Genomic DNA, 12,780 nt, shown 5'->3' with positions numbered 1-12,780 from the left:
AAATTGGAATGTTGTTTAAAATTGTATTCTCTACTTGAATCATGAAAGGAAAATATTTGGGTTTAGTGTCCCTTTAATTGTACATGGCCAACAATACATATTTACAATGTTTAGACAGATTTATTTAGAGCAAGATTGCATATCAGCTCATGAAAGGGACGGAAAATTAAAAAGCGTTTCTTTCTGGAATAAGAAATAAAATCTAAATTTAAACATTAACATTTAATTCTATCATCGATTTTAAATCATTATTTTGTGGTTATTTGCTTTCCAACCATATCTAGATATGCTCAGTAGCTGAAGATTGGTGGATGCACAGAGTTGCCTTGTGTGATTGGCTCAACCATGTGCATTGCCATTTCTTCTGTTAAGGATATCTAAATAAAAAAGCAAAATTGTTAGTTACATTTTAAAGTCTAAAAATGTATTCTCTCTCCGGATCATTTTTTGAAAATATTTTGTTGTAATGTCTCTTTAAAAATAAAGACGCCATTGCACAATAACAGATGTGAGCAGTTCAGACAAATACAAGCTCAAGCTTTATTTACTAATAAGAAACAAACGTGTATTTTAACATTTATAAACAGATTATCCAAGTTACGGACATTATAACCAGAAATTACGCATTTCAGAAATCTCGCGTGGGAAACGTATCTTGCAACATTCGCATCTTTAAACATTCTAGTCTAATGTCACGCAATAGCACACAATCGATGTGCATTATAAATACATTTAATAGAGCAAGGTCAATACTTCACAATTAGTCACAAAATTGATTTAATGAACAATAAATACATACAATGTTAAATTTGTATTACTAAAACGTATTTGTATTAAAGAACCAGAACGATATTAAACATAGAAATGTCTACAACATTTAATAATGTGACAGTATTATATATTTTTAAAAATTGAAACATTAATATTTAATGGATCACGTATATTAAATCTGCGTCACACATATCCGTCTAACAGCCACATGAGTTACAAATACGTCTACATGAAAAATGTAGTAACAGCACCCCCAGGAGGTATGTGTATGGAAGTTACTAAGATATGAAACATTAAGGAACAACCAATCAGAGTTCATCACACAAACATAACTTGAGTCAGGATGGTCTCACAGACATGATAACAATATTTCGATATTTTATCCAATCAGATGTACAGATACCATGTCCCATGGTGCATCTCATGTTTACTTCACCATATAAAAGTCCATTACACGTTGTCATTTTTGTCAGTTCTCTAATGCCTGCAGGCACTTATATATATTATTATTATATATTTATTATAAAACCTAGCAGGCATGACATCTCCCAGGTTCACCAGGCTGGAGAGTGCAGCACTGGTCAATGCCGTCCAAGACTGTTATCCGCAGCTGTTTGGGAACAAGAGGAGGTCGACAGATGCAAAAGTCAAGAAGGCCCACTGGGCGTCTATCACCAATGAGGTTAAATTGGTGTTGGGCGTCCATAGGAGCCACGATCAGATCATGCAGAGGTTCGGAGATATGAGGTTGCGTCTGCACAAAAAAGTCGACCTCATAAGGGAGTGGGTACAAGCCCGTTAGAGAGATGGCAAAAAACTAAGCCCAAACAGAAACTTTACCTACTCCCTTATGAGGTGACTTTATGCGACCTCCTCATTTTTTGGGTCTCCCGCATATTTCGATCCTCTCGATCCTCGGCCTCTTCTTCTTCCCCCCCAGCTGCTGGATCAGAAAGTCCTGACCCGGAGGCCAGTGCAGCTGCTTCTCCGTCCGGTGGCCATGGAGAGGAAGATAGAGAGTCTGAACCAGGTAAATATCCGACTTCATATAATATATTAATATTTGATTAGACTTTTAAGAAATGTGTATATAGTCATATATTCAACCTATATAGATCTCACAACATACGCTACATATGATGTTTAGATATCTGAATTTAGATTTGTCACACATGAAATAGCAGTGATGTTTCTGGTGCTCTGCAGAATATGCGTCACAGAGCGAAAAGTGAATTGCGCATCCGTGAAATCCCTATCATCCGCCATTTCATACATTGACTATCGAATCATAACCCAGTTATAAATATTATTTGTTATTGCTCAATATTAACAAATATACGATTTCAATCTCATAATACACCCAATTGGAAATATATTTGAAGTCTTTATGAAATGATATTCATCACACTACAATATCCAAATCAATTCTGATTCACGGATGTGCAATTCCACTTGAAATCATTGCGCAATGATCACGAAAGATAGAATTGCGCACACACGTGAACATGTGTTTGCTGTAACTGGCATCGCTTTACACATGTTGGTCAAATCACGGATGCGCAATTCCGCTTGGAATCATTGCGCAATGATCACGAAAGATAGAATTGCGCACACACGTGAACATGTGTTTGCTGTAACTGGCATCGCTTTACACATGTTGGTCAAATGTATACGTTAATCAGTATATATGGGAAGAATACAGTATCCTTATATATTGATATCTAAATCACATATTCACTCTTGGACTTACTTTATAGACATAAGCATACTCTAACAGCACCATGATGACATATTTTTATTAATAACTTCTGTTTTGCATTGTGATCAATATGTGTTGTGTCCTAAAAAAGATTACTGTACATTGCACAAATGGATCGATGTGACACATGGCTTTGGTTCGATTTGTCACCAGTTGTTATTCCAAATGTTGTTTGTGTGTATTATTTTAAAAACATTGATCAATGGATATATTTAGATATGCAATAGAATCATATGAGATGAATTGTCTGTCTAATATAGTAAGAAATTAAACATATGTTTAAGACATAATTTTCTTTAAAATCACCTTGATTAACTCATGAATTTATTCTTCATATTAGTGCTCTATTCTTCACATTTCTAAGTATATTATTCTGAAAAAAATCGATACTGATGTGATTTAGTGATGTCCAAGCTGTGTTCACTAATATATATCTATATCATTAATAGATGTAGTTGTTGTGACAAGCCAGAGGGAACCAGCACCGATGATGACCTGCCTTTGCAGGCTTCAGGTAAGTCCATTGACTCATTCATATGTCATTAAAGGTGTATTTGTAATAAATATTATGATCATGATTCTGATGAAGCATTACATTTGAATAAAACAGATAATTTACTCCTCTGATTATATATTGATTTTATTATAATATTGAAAGATTAATATCTCAAAGCTTCATAGTCTACACCTTTGTTCTTCAGAACATGGATAGCATATGTTTGTTTTTAGTATAAATTTAGACAACAATCATCAAGTGATACACACATGAGAACTCTTAAATGTTCCATGTACTCTGCTTTTGAGATAATTGTAAAAATACAGACACTAAAATGAAATTATTACTCATTGAAAATAACAAATCTAATGTCATTTGTATGCTCCATCAAAATTATGTAAATCATAACTTTGGCTCAGTATATCTTTAATGCAACATTGATGTGTGCGCTTGAGCAACAGTAACATATGTTATAATATCTGATATTAACATGTACACAACATGTTATGTTTTACAGAGATTGATGTAACATGTGGGATGGAGGAGGAAGAGGCTCCTTTGGAGTCTGATGGTATGTGAAATATATATAACATGTATCCAACATGTATTATTGTTTTAAAACATTCTCTTGAAGAAAATCAAAGTCTACAGTTTTGGCACTTTAAAAATTATTATTCCTTTTCTTTTAGAATAAACTACTGCCCCCCTTTCTATATCATGCATCATGAACATATGTTTGTATTATTCTTACATTAATGTATGATTTGTCATTAATGACATCATGATGTCACATGCATATTCCATGCCAAATGACAATAACCATCTTCTTATTGTACAGACAGTCATTGCTATTCATCTGTGCCTATATGCATACCATATCCTTATGTCATCATTGTTTCTAAATTCAAAACCACTTTTAAGTATACATAAAACATAATCATGTTGAAATGGCTTGATTTGATTTCATGATGTATGAGATGTTAATATATTTTTATTATATATTTGAGATGGAACCTCCACTTCTGGGCATCAGTTTCCCGACGCTCCCCAGGCCCCTCCCCAGGTAGAAGCCCCTCCCCAGGCCCCTCCCCAGGTAGAAGCCCCTCCTCAAGTCCCTCCCCAGGTAGAATCCCCTCCCCAGGCCCCTCCACAGGTAGAAGCCCCTCCCCAGGTAGAAGACCCTCCCAGCCCTTCCCATTCCTCCTGTCCCTCAAAGAAAACGCCCCTTTGCCCCCCTTCGCCACTCTAGCCGTCTTTTGGACTGTACAGCTCCCCCACCTGCCCAGCCCCCAACTCACCAGGCCCCTGACTCCCCAGCTGTATGGGCTACCTCAGAGTGGCAGACCAGACCTCCCCCTTTACCTCACAATCCCATCCCTCCCCCCTTCAATCCCCCCTGTCCCAACCTTCATTGTCCTGGGTGTCGGATTGTCCTTCCCAGGCACAGCTGTAAGTATCATTCTAAATCCACATTATAACATATTTAATATCATATCACTCCATATACCAATCACCACTACTTGGGTAGAACAATAGAAAAATAATTTTTCAGACCTTATCTCTTCTATAACCCACTGGGAGTGTCATTTCTTCCGCTTGCTGTGTTTACACAGCTTGGCCTCAAGGCCAAAAGGTTTAAGGATAGGTGTGGGTACCACAGGCTAAATAAACTATTTAAATTGCCAATGTAAGGACAATGGGAATACTTTTAAACAATTTAATACACTCAAGCTGGTAAAGTGGATCATTGTGAACCAATTAAAGGGGAAAACATGTTTGAGTAAACTGTCCCTTTAATGGTTTATGTCTGAAGAACATATTTAATGTGTAAATAATCGATATCGAAGATTTAATTTTAAGAATGATTTGTCTTAATTATTACAATGTATCTTTGCTCTATTTTTATTATATTCTGTAATTATCATTAATATTTATTAATTTCTTTATTTTAGGTTGTGACTCAGCATGGCTGATGCTAGAGACTCTAGCACGTATAGAGCAGGCCGTGCTGAGGAACGCTCTGTTCCTGGGAAGGATGAATGACACCATGCATGCCCAGCTACAGGTTCAGCGTTCGACTCTACAATGTATGATGCGTGTAGAGTCAATGCTTGAATCTGGAGCTGGACATACACAGGACGATGAGGGTGATGCTGATGCCCAATAAGTGGAGGATTTGGAGATGCTCCTAGGGCGCAGATACGAATATTCCGTCCACATGTTACTTTTTTTGGATTTATTGTTGCCATTTGGTCTTTTTTTTGTTATTTGTTGTGCCTGTTCCACTCTTTTACCTTGTCAAATGGCTCCAATGGGGCTGTGTTGGCCCTTGTCAACTCCCTCCAAGGACTGTGATGCACTCTTTTAACTTGTCAAATGGCTCCAATGGGGCTGTGTTGGCCCTTGTCAACTCCCTCCAAGGACTGTGATGCACTCTTTTAACTTGTCAAATGGCTCCAATGGGGCTGTGTTGGCCCTTGTCAACTCCCTCCAAGGACTGTGATCACTCTTTTAACTTGTCAAATGGCTCCAATGGGGCTGTGTTGGCCCTTGTCAACTCCCTCCAAGGACTGTGATGCACTCTTTTACCGTGTCAAATGGCTCCAATGGGGCTGTGTTGGCCCTTGTCAACTCCCTCCAAGGACTGTGATGCACTCTTTTACCTTGTCAAATGGCTCAAATGGGGCTGTGTTGGCCTTTGTTGGCCCTTGTCAACTCCCTCCAAGGACTGTGATGCACTCTTTTACATTGTCAAATGGCTCCAATGGGGCTGTGTTGGCCCTTGTCAACTCCCTCTAAGGACTGTGATGCACTCTTTTAACTTGTCAAATGGCTCCAACTGGGCTGTGTTGGCCTTTGTTGGCCCTTGTCAACTCCCTCCAAGGACTGTGATGCACTCTTTAACCTTGTTAAATGGTTCCAATGGGGCTGTGTTGGCCCTTGTCAACTCCCTCCAAGGACTGTGATGCACTCTTTTACCTTGTCAAATGGCTCCAATGGGGCTGTGTTGGCCTTTGTTGGCCCTTGTCAACTCCCTCCAAGGACTGTGATGCACTCTTTTACCTTGTCAAATGGCTCCAATGGGGCTGTGTTGGCCCTTGTCAACTCCCTCCAAGGACTGTAATGCACTCTTTTAACTTGTCAAATGGCTCCAATTGGGCTGTGTTGGCCCTTGTCAACTCCCTCCAAGGACTGTGATGCACTCTTTTACCTTGTCAAATGGCTCCAATGGTGCAGATTTTTCTATATGTTTTTTTAAACGTTATCTTATTTCTTTATGTTTTATGATAAATAATAAAATACATGTCATTCAAATATTATTTTTCCTCTTTATTCATGTCATTGATTGAAATCTATAGTCTATGTGGTTAATCTTTAAAGGGACATGAAACCAAATAATGATCTTTCCTGATTCATAAATATAATACAATTGTAAATAAATTTAATATTTACATCTCCAATTTAATTTTATTCATTTTCTTGATATACTTTTCATCAAGGTTTATCTTTGCAAGATTATGATTAGCATAGGAATGAATTTATATATATATATTGCTGTTTGTATATATATATATATATATATATATATATATATATATATATATATTGTTTTTTTTCACATCCATATGTTCATTTGTAAACTATTCGTGAATTGATGCACCTTTAACAAATGATCCCAGGTTTGATACAATGAGATAATCTCTGTAAATTTGTAATTTGATGTAAATAGTATCCTCTCTGTGAATCCTGAAACTGAATTGTTTGTATTTCATGTCCCTTTAAGTGACCACAATTCTTAAGGAATGGATATGCATTTCTAATGTGTTTTTGTCCTTTTTACATCAACATATAATATTATTTTAAAAAGACTATGATTTGAATGTGACAGCACATGTATTCCAATTTCACTTATATCTTATTGTAGTAGTGTAACAAAATCAATCACTGTGTGTAATGCGCATATTTTAGATGATTAATATCTTTCTCTTATTATTTTTTCAATTTAATTATCCTACAATATATGGCTATAGATAGGCTGACCATATTTAAACTTGAATAAGTGACACGTTTGATCAATACATGTGTCATTATTGTTATTCAATAAAAATCTTAACATATCTGAAAACATCAATGACATATGTATTTCTCATGTGTACCTTTTAAATGGTAAAGATGGACACCATAGCTATAGGTAACATATAATATATAACACGTCCCTATTTTCCGAATGCATCTCCTAGCATTATTTCTCATTTAAAGGGACATGAAACACAATAATCCAAAGATTTGCATTTATTGTTAAAATGTATTTCAAATTGCAATGTAGTACATAATCGTGTAACATAAAATGTTGTTTTCATGTCTATTTAAACCATGCTGCTTGCTAAATAGTTTAGTTAATAATCCTCTGCATCTAAGAAAATATCTCCTTATTTTCAATAATGGATTCTATTTCATATATCACAGTATTACGTTATCTAGCGTGACATTCATAGCTAGCAATATAGCACATACTAGTTTATAAAATATAAATACGTTTCTTATTGATATGCCAAGCTGTCCAATGAGTCCTTGTATTGGCTGATGTTTTTACGCGATCTCAGATGCGCCATGTTGCTTAAGACATCACCTGCCAAGCTGTCCAATGAGTCCTTGTATTGGCTGACGTTTTTACACGATCTCGGATGCGCCATGTTGCTTAAGACGTCACCAGCCAAGCTGTCAAATGAGTCCTTGTATTGGCTGACGTTTTTACGCGATCAAGTATGCGCCTTTGATTGGATGGCGTTTTTACGAGATCAAGGATGCGCCTTTGATTGGATGGCGTTTTTACACGATCAAGGATGCGCCTTTTATTGGATGGTGTTTTTACGCGATCAAGGATGCGCCTTTGATTGGATGGCGTTTTTACGCGATCAAGGATGCACCTTTGATTGGATGGCGTTTTTAAGCGATCAATGATGCGCCATGTTAATTAAGACGTCACATGCCAAGGTGTAAAAACCATCTGATTGGATTACGTAGTCCCGCAATATTTGAATTTGCACGTAACCCACGTTTGTGAATGAGAAGCCAAGTTTAAAACCATGTCGAGTATGGATTGTGTGAATCATGTACATTGTTGACCCATAGCTGATAAAGAACACAAAATTCTCTTTTGATGGCTGTCTCGTTAAATAAACAAATGAAAGCAAAATGTTTTCCTGCATAAGATATTTTGAGGCAAGTGCAAATCCATGAATATAGTCCATCTTGTTTAATATGTTTGTCAACAATATGTTCCTTTTTATGAATAATGACTATGTTGTGTTTAATTTTCAACATATCTCATTCCTAAAGATGCGCTATTGTATTTGAATCAAGTAATCAATATGCATTGACTTTATCATATGCTAAATATATGAGATGCCTACTTATTCTAGATGTTATGTTGTGGTATTTTTTATTAAAGGGTCATTATACACTCATTTTTAAAACACATATATGTTTTTTCCATCTATTTATATTGTCCTTTTTTTATAATCAATGTCTAGTTTTGCTTATGTTTAAATAACATTGCAGTGATTTTCTGACTCCTCCCCAAGCCTCAAGGTTTGATGTGAGTACCATCAGCTACCTTCTCCAGCTTGCCCCTGTTTGTGTAAAGGGTCTTTTCATATGCAAATAAGGGGGTATTGTCTTATTTCCCACTTGGAATGGGATTTCCAGCTAACTTTTCAACATAGCTAAACAAATTTTCTAAGTAAGTCTTTAAACCGTTTTCTCATGGATTTTAATATCAGTATGTGGTCATCTTGTTGTTTATAGTAGTATCTATTACATGCAGTTCTCTGAAAATGATTGTATACTGTCCCTTAAATGTAAAAATGTTCAGTATTGTGTCATGTATGAGTTCCACATTGGTTAATCTCCAAATATATTAGTGTGAGCATATAAATCTTAAGTAACTCATAAAAGGACCTGAAACCATATTCCTTCTAAATTAAATGTATTTCTTAAATAATTCAAACACAATAATGTCTCTTTAAGAAAATAGACTTTATTTAACACGTCAATAGAAATCCTATTCCAATATTTTCTTTTTTGAACAAGTACATGTAGATATACCAACAATCACAAAAGATTAGTATATGTTAGCATATGTAATTTTTTAAAGGGACAGTCTTGAAAAACAATAATGATTTTTATGTTGGAAAATGCAATTTGTAAATTTTTTTATCTCAAACATTTCTCACCAATCATAGTTCTCTTGTTATTGTTAGTTGATAGCTAAACCTAGGAGGTTCATCTGCTCATTTCTTAGAGCTTGAAGAATGCATCTAATCTAAATGCATTTTGACCACTAGAGGGCATTTTGATTGAATTTTCATATAGAAAACCTTGAGCTCATACAGCATAGTTACCCTGGATTGATCAGTGATTGTCTAAAATGTTGGTCTCTCAAAATAACATAAATAAGTGGTCATTTATCAGAGGCATAGATACAAGGGTAATCACAGAAGTCACACGTGTATTTCTCTAAGTGTTTTTTTTGCAAACTTGATAATGCGTAATACAGTGTTTTCTTTGTAAACAATAATGTTCTGACTGTCCCTTTAAGCTGTGTTATTGGCATTCAAACAGTAATATGCAATCATGTATAATTGTAATGGTCATTTTGTTTGAGATTAGGGAAACAGTTTGGACATCACATCACAGAAACCAATCAATATCATGAACAAGGATAGGTATGTGATGATGTGGTGTCCACACACTTGTAACCCACACTCTGCAAACAATCTGCCTCCATGGACCCGTTCCCATAGAAGCAGATTATATACAGAGTGTGGTCCACAAGTGTAAGAAGACCACATTATCACATACCTATCCATTACACATTAAATAAATAAAAATATATATAAAAAAATACTTACTTCCTCTTCCTTCCTGTTAAGGGTTAATGAACCTGACTAGTGCCATCTTGTTCTTTGCATACATCCTGTAATGATTAAACTTTATTATAATGGGTTATTATGTAGTGAGAAATATATGCTTGTCATTTTCTTCTGCAAAGCTAGCTAACCTTGTAGATGTCCCTGGCACTATGCCCAGGAAGGTATTATCTCAATAAGATGGTCAACCGACCTTGTTGTTCTCGCAGATGCATTTATTGTTATGACTATATAGATTGTTTAGAGCTAGTAACTTTCCAGAATAACACTGTGTATAACTGTGTAAGAGGACGCGGGCATAACGTGTCATCAAGTTAACCCTGTTGTCAAGGTATTTGAAATATTATTAAATAATATATAGAAGTATATTTGTCTTTATTTGATAAGCCTGTGGATGTGCACACTGTTTGTAGAACAAAGGATTGTTTCTGGGAGATCTCACACACTCAATATGCTAAATTATGCAATTGTATAATTTAGCAAGGAACTGAAATATAACATAGTTTCAGGAACCATCTGTATGATTGCCTGGGAACCAATGTTAAATGACAGCATTCTGATACCTAGAACAGGATACATGCCCATATATAGGTTTCCTCCAAGAGAAATGCTGATCCGTCTGAAGAGATGTGAAAAATGCAAGCATTTTTCAAAAGGGACTGGTAATTAGCACAGATTTGTTTGAGTGGCTCATGCTGTGTGGTTACTAACCCTGGAATATACCAGATGTGGTGATTAAGATAACAAAGAGAAAACACATGACTTACATGCTTCCAACAACTGTAGTTAGATTTCAAAACAACTGTATATATTTTAATGGATATGATATATATATATATATATATATATATATATATATATATATATATATATATATATATATATATATATATATATATATATATATATATATATATATATATATATATATATATATATGTGTGTGTGTATATTTTGAAAGCATGAATATCTTAACCTCTGTGTTTTTAAGAATATAAATAAATATTTGTGGACCTGGACAGAAATAATTAATGATACTTATTACTTTATTTCAGATGGAATGCCTGCGTGAGATGAAATAAGTCATATCATATGAATGTGCAATAAATGTTTATAAAGTTTTAAATAAAGTTACTTTGATGTGATATGACTATGAAATATAAATTTTCTGTTAGGCTAAATGAAATATAAATTATTTTAATATAATATTAGATGTATTTGATGTTTCATATCAAAATGATCAGAAAATTCATTAACCTTTTAACGCCTTTATGCCGTTCTATTCAGTCATATTTACACTGGGCTTTAAAGCCGTTATGACGGAATAGAACGTCATAACAAACGGCTGTCCTGAAGCCTTCTGTGCTTCAAGGACATGATCGCGGTCTGGAGGGCGTTCCTAGGGTTGTAGGGACGCCCCCCAGATGCGATCCAATAATTGAAATCTCGCGATCGTATGCACGATCGCGTAGTTTCAATTTGTCTACATTGGAACAGGTGTTCCAATGTAGACACTTTAACCCTGTCACGAAAGGGTTAAGATATAACTTATCCAAAACAAATATTGTGAATAGTTGTTGCAGTAAATTATGATAAATGACTAACCCTTTCATAGAAATACTGATTTAAGTTGTTCAAAGGTTTAAAAATGATATTGCTGTGTCTGTTTGTAATGCTGCCACCCGGTGTTGCCATGAGAGAACTACAGCCAGAAAGCCTTTTGGCTGTTGGGAATGAGATATTCCGGTTATCCAATGACAAGGGACAAGGCTCCGTGGGCGTTTCCATAACAACAATGTATACTAAACCAATTATCCAATGACAAGGGACAAGCAAAAAGGGCGTGAACGAAACAGGTTATCAATGATTACAAATAATGGGAGTAGTGAATGCACAAGGGACAGTTGTCTGTAACTTGCTAAAACTAGTGATCTGATTTTGGCTGCGAGATACCTGGGAAAATTTCACTAAGCAAGGAGCTCAAAACTTAACCCTGATTTATGCAAAAACCTTCCTTCGAATGAGATGACCTAAAGACCGCTACGAATTGGTTCAAAATTGGTGAAGTATATTTTCAAAACTTGAAACAAAAAGGGAACTGGTGAGAGCATAGTCAATTTGCATTTAATAGATTTAGAGAACAGTCTGCATTTTTACTAATATTCAGCCTGTGTATGGTTAAACAAATTTTTGCTACTAAATTGTTTCATCTATGCAAATATATAATAATAATTCAGAAGTGTATATTGTATTTTAAATTGGTAGTTATAAGCCTAGGTATGGTTTAAATTTGTATCTGGTAGACTAACGGCTAGATTTAGAGTTGGGCGGTAGCCGTCAAAACCAGCGTTAGAGGCTCCTAACGCTGGTTTTGGGCTACCGCCGGTATTTAGAGTCAGTCAGGAAAGGGTCTAACGCTCACTTTCCAGCCGCGACTTTTCCATACCGCAGATCCCCTTACGTCAATTGCGTATCCTATGTTTTCAATGGGATCTTTCTAACGCCGGTATTTAGAGTCGTGGCTGAAGTGAGCGTTAGAAATCTAACGACAAAACTCCAGCCGCAGAAAAAAGTCAGTAGTTAAGAGCTTTCTGGGCTAAAGCTCTTCAATACTGTGGTCTAAAGTACACTAACACCCATAAACTACCTATGTACCCCTAAACCGAGGTCCCCCCACATCGCCGCCACTCGATTAAATTTTTTAACCCCTAATCTGCCGCTCCGTATACCGCCGCCATCTACGTTATCCCTATGAACCCCTAATCTGCTGCCCCTAACACCGCCGACCCCTATATTATATTTATTAACCCCTAATCTGCCGC

Source organism: Bombina bombina, chromosome 7 (assembly GCF_027579735.1).
Source record: "Bombina bombina isolate aBomBom1 chromosome 7, aBomBom1.pri, whole genome shotgun sequence".
Lineage (NCBI taxonomy): Eukaryota > Metazoa > Chordata > Amphibia > Anura > Bombinatoridae > Bombina > Bombina bombina.
Note: the sequence above shows the minus strand (reverse complement) of the source record.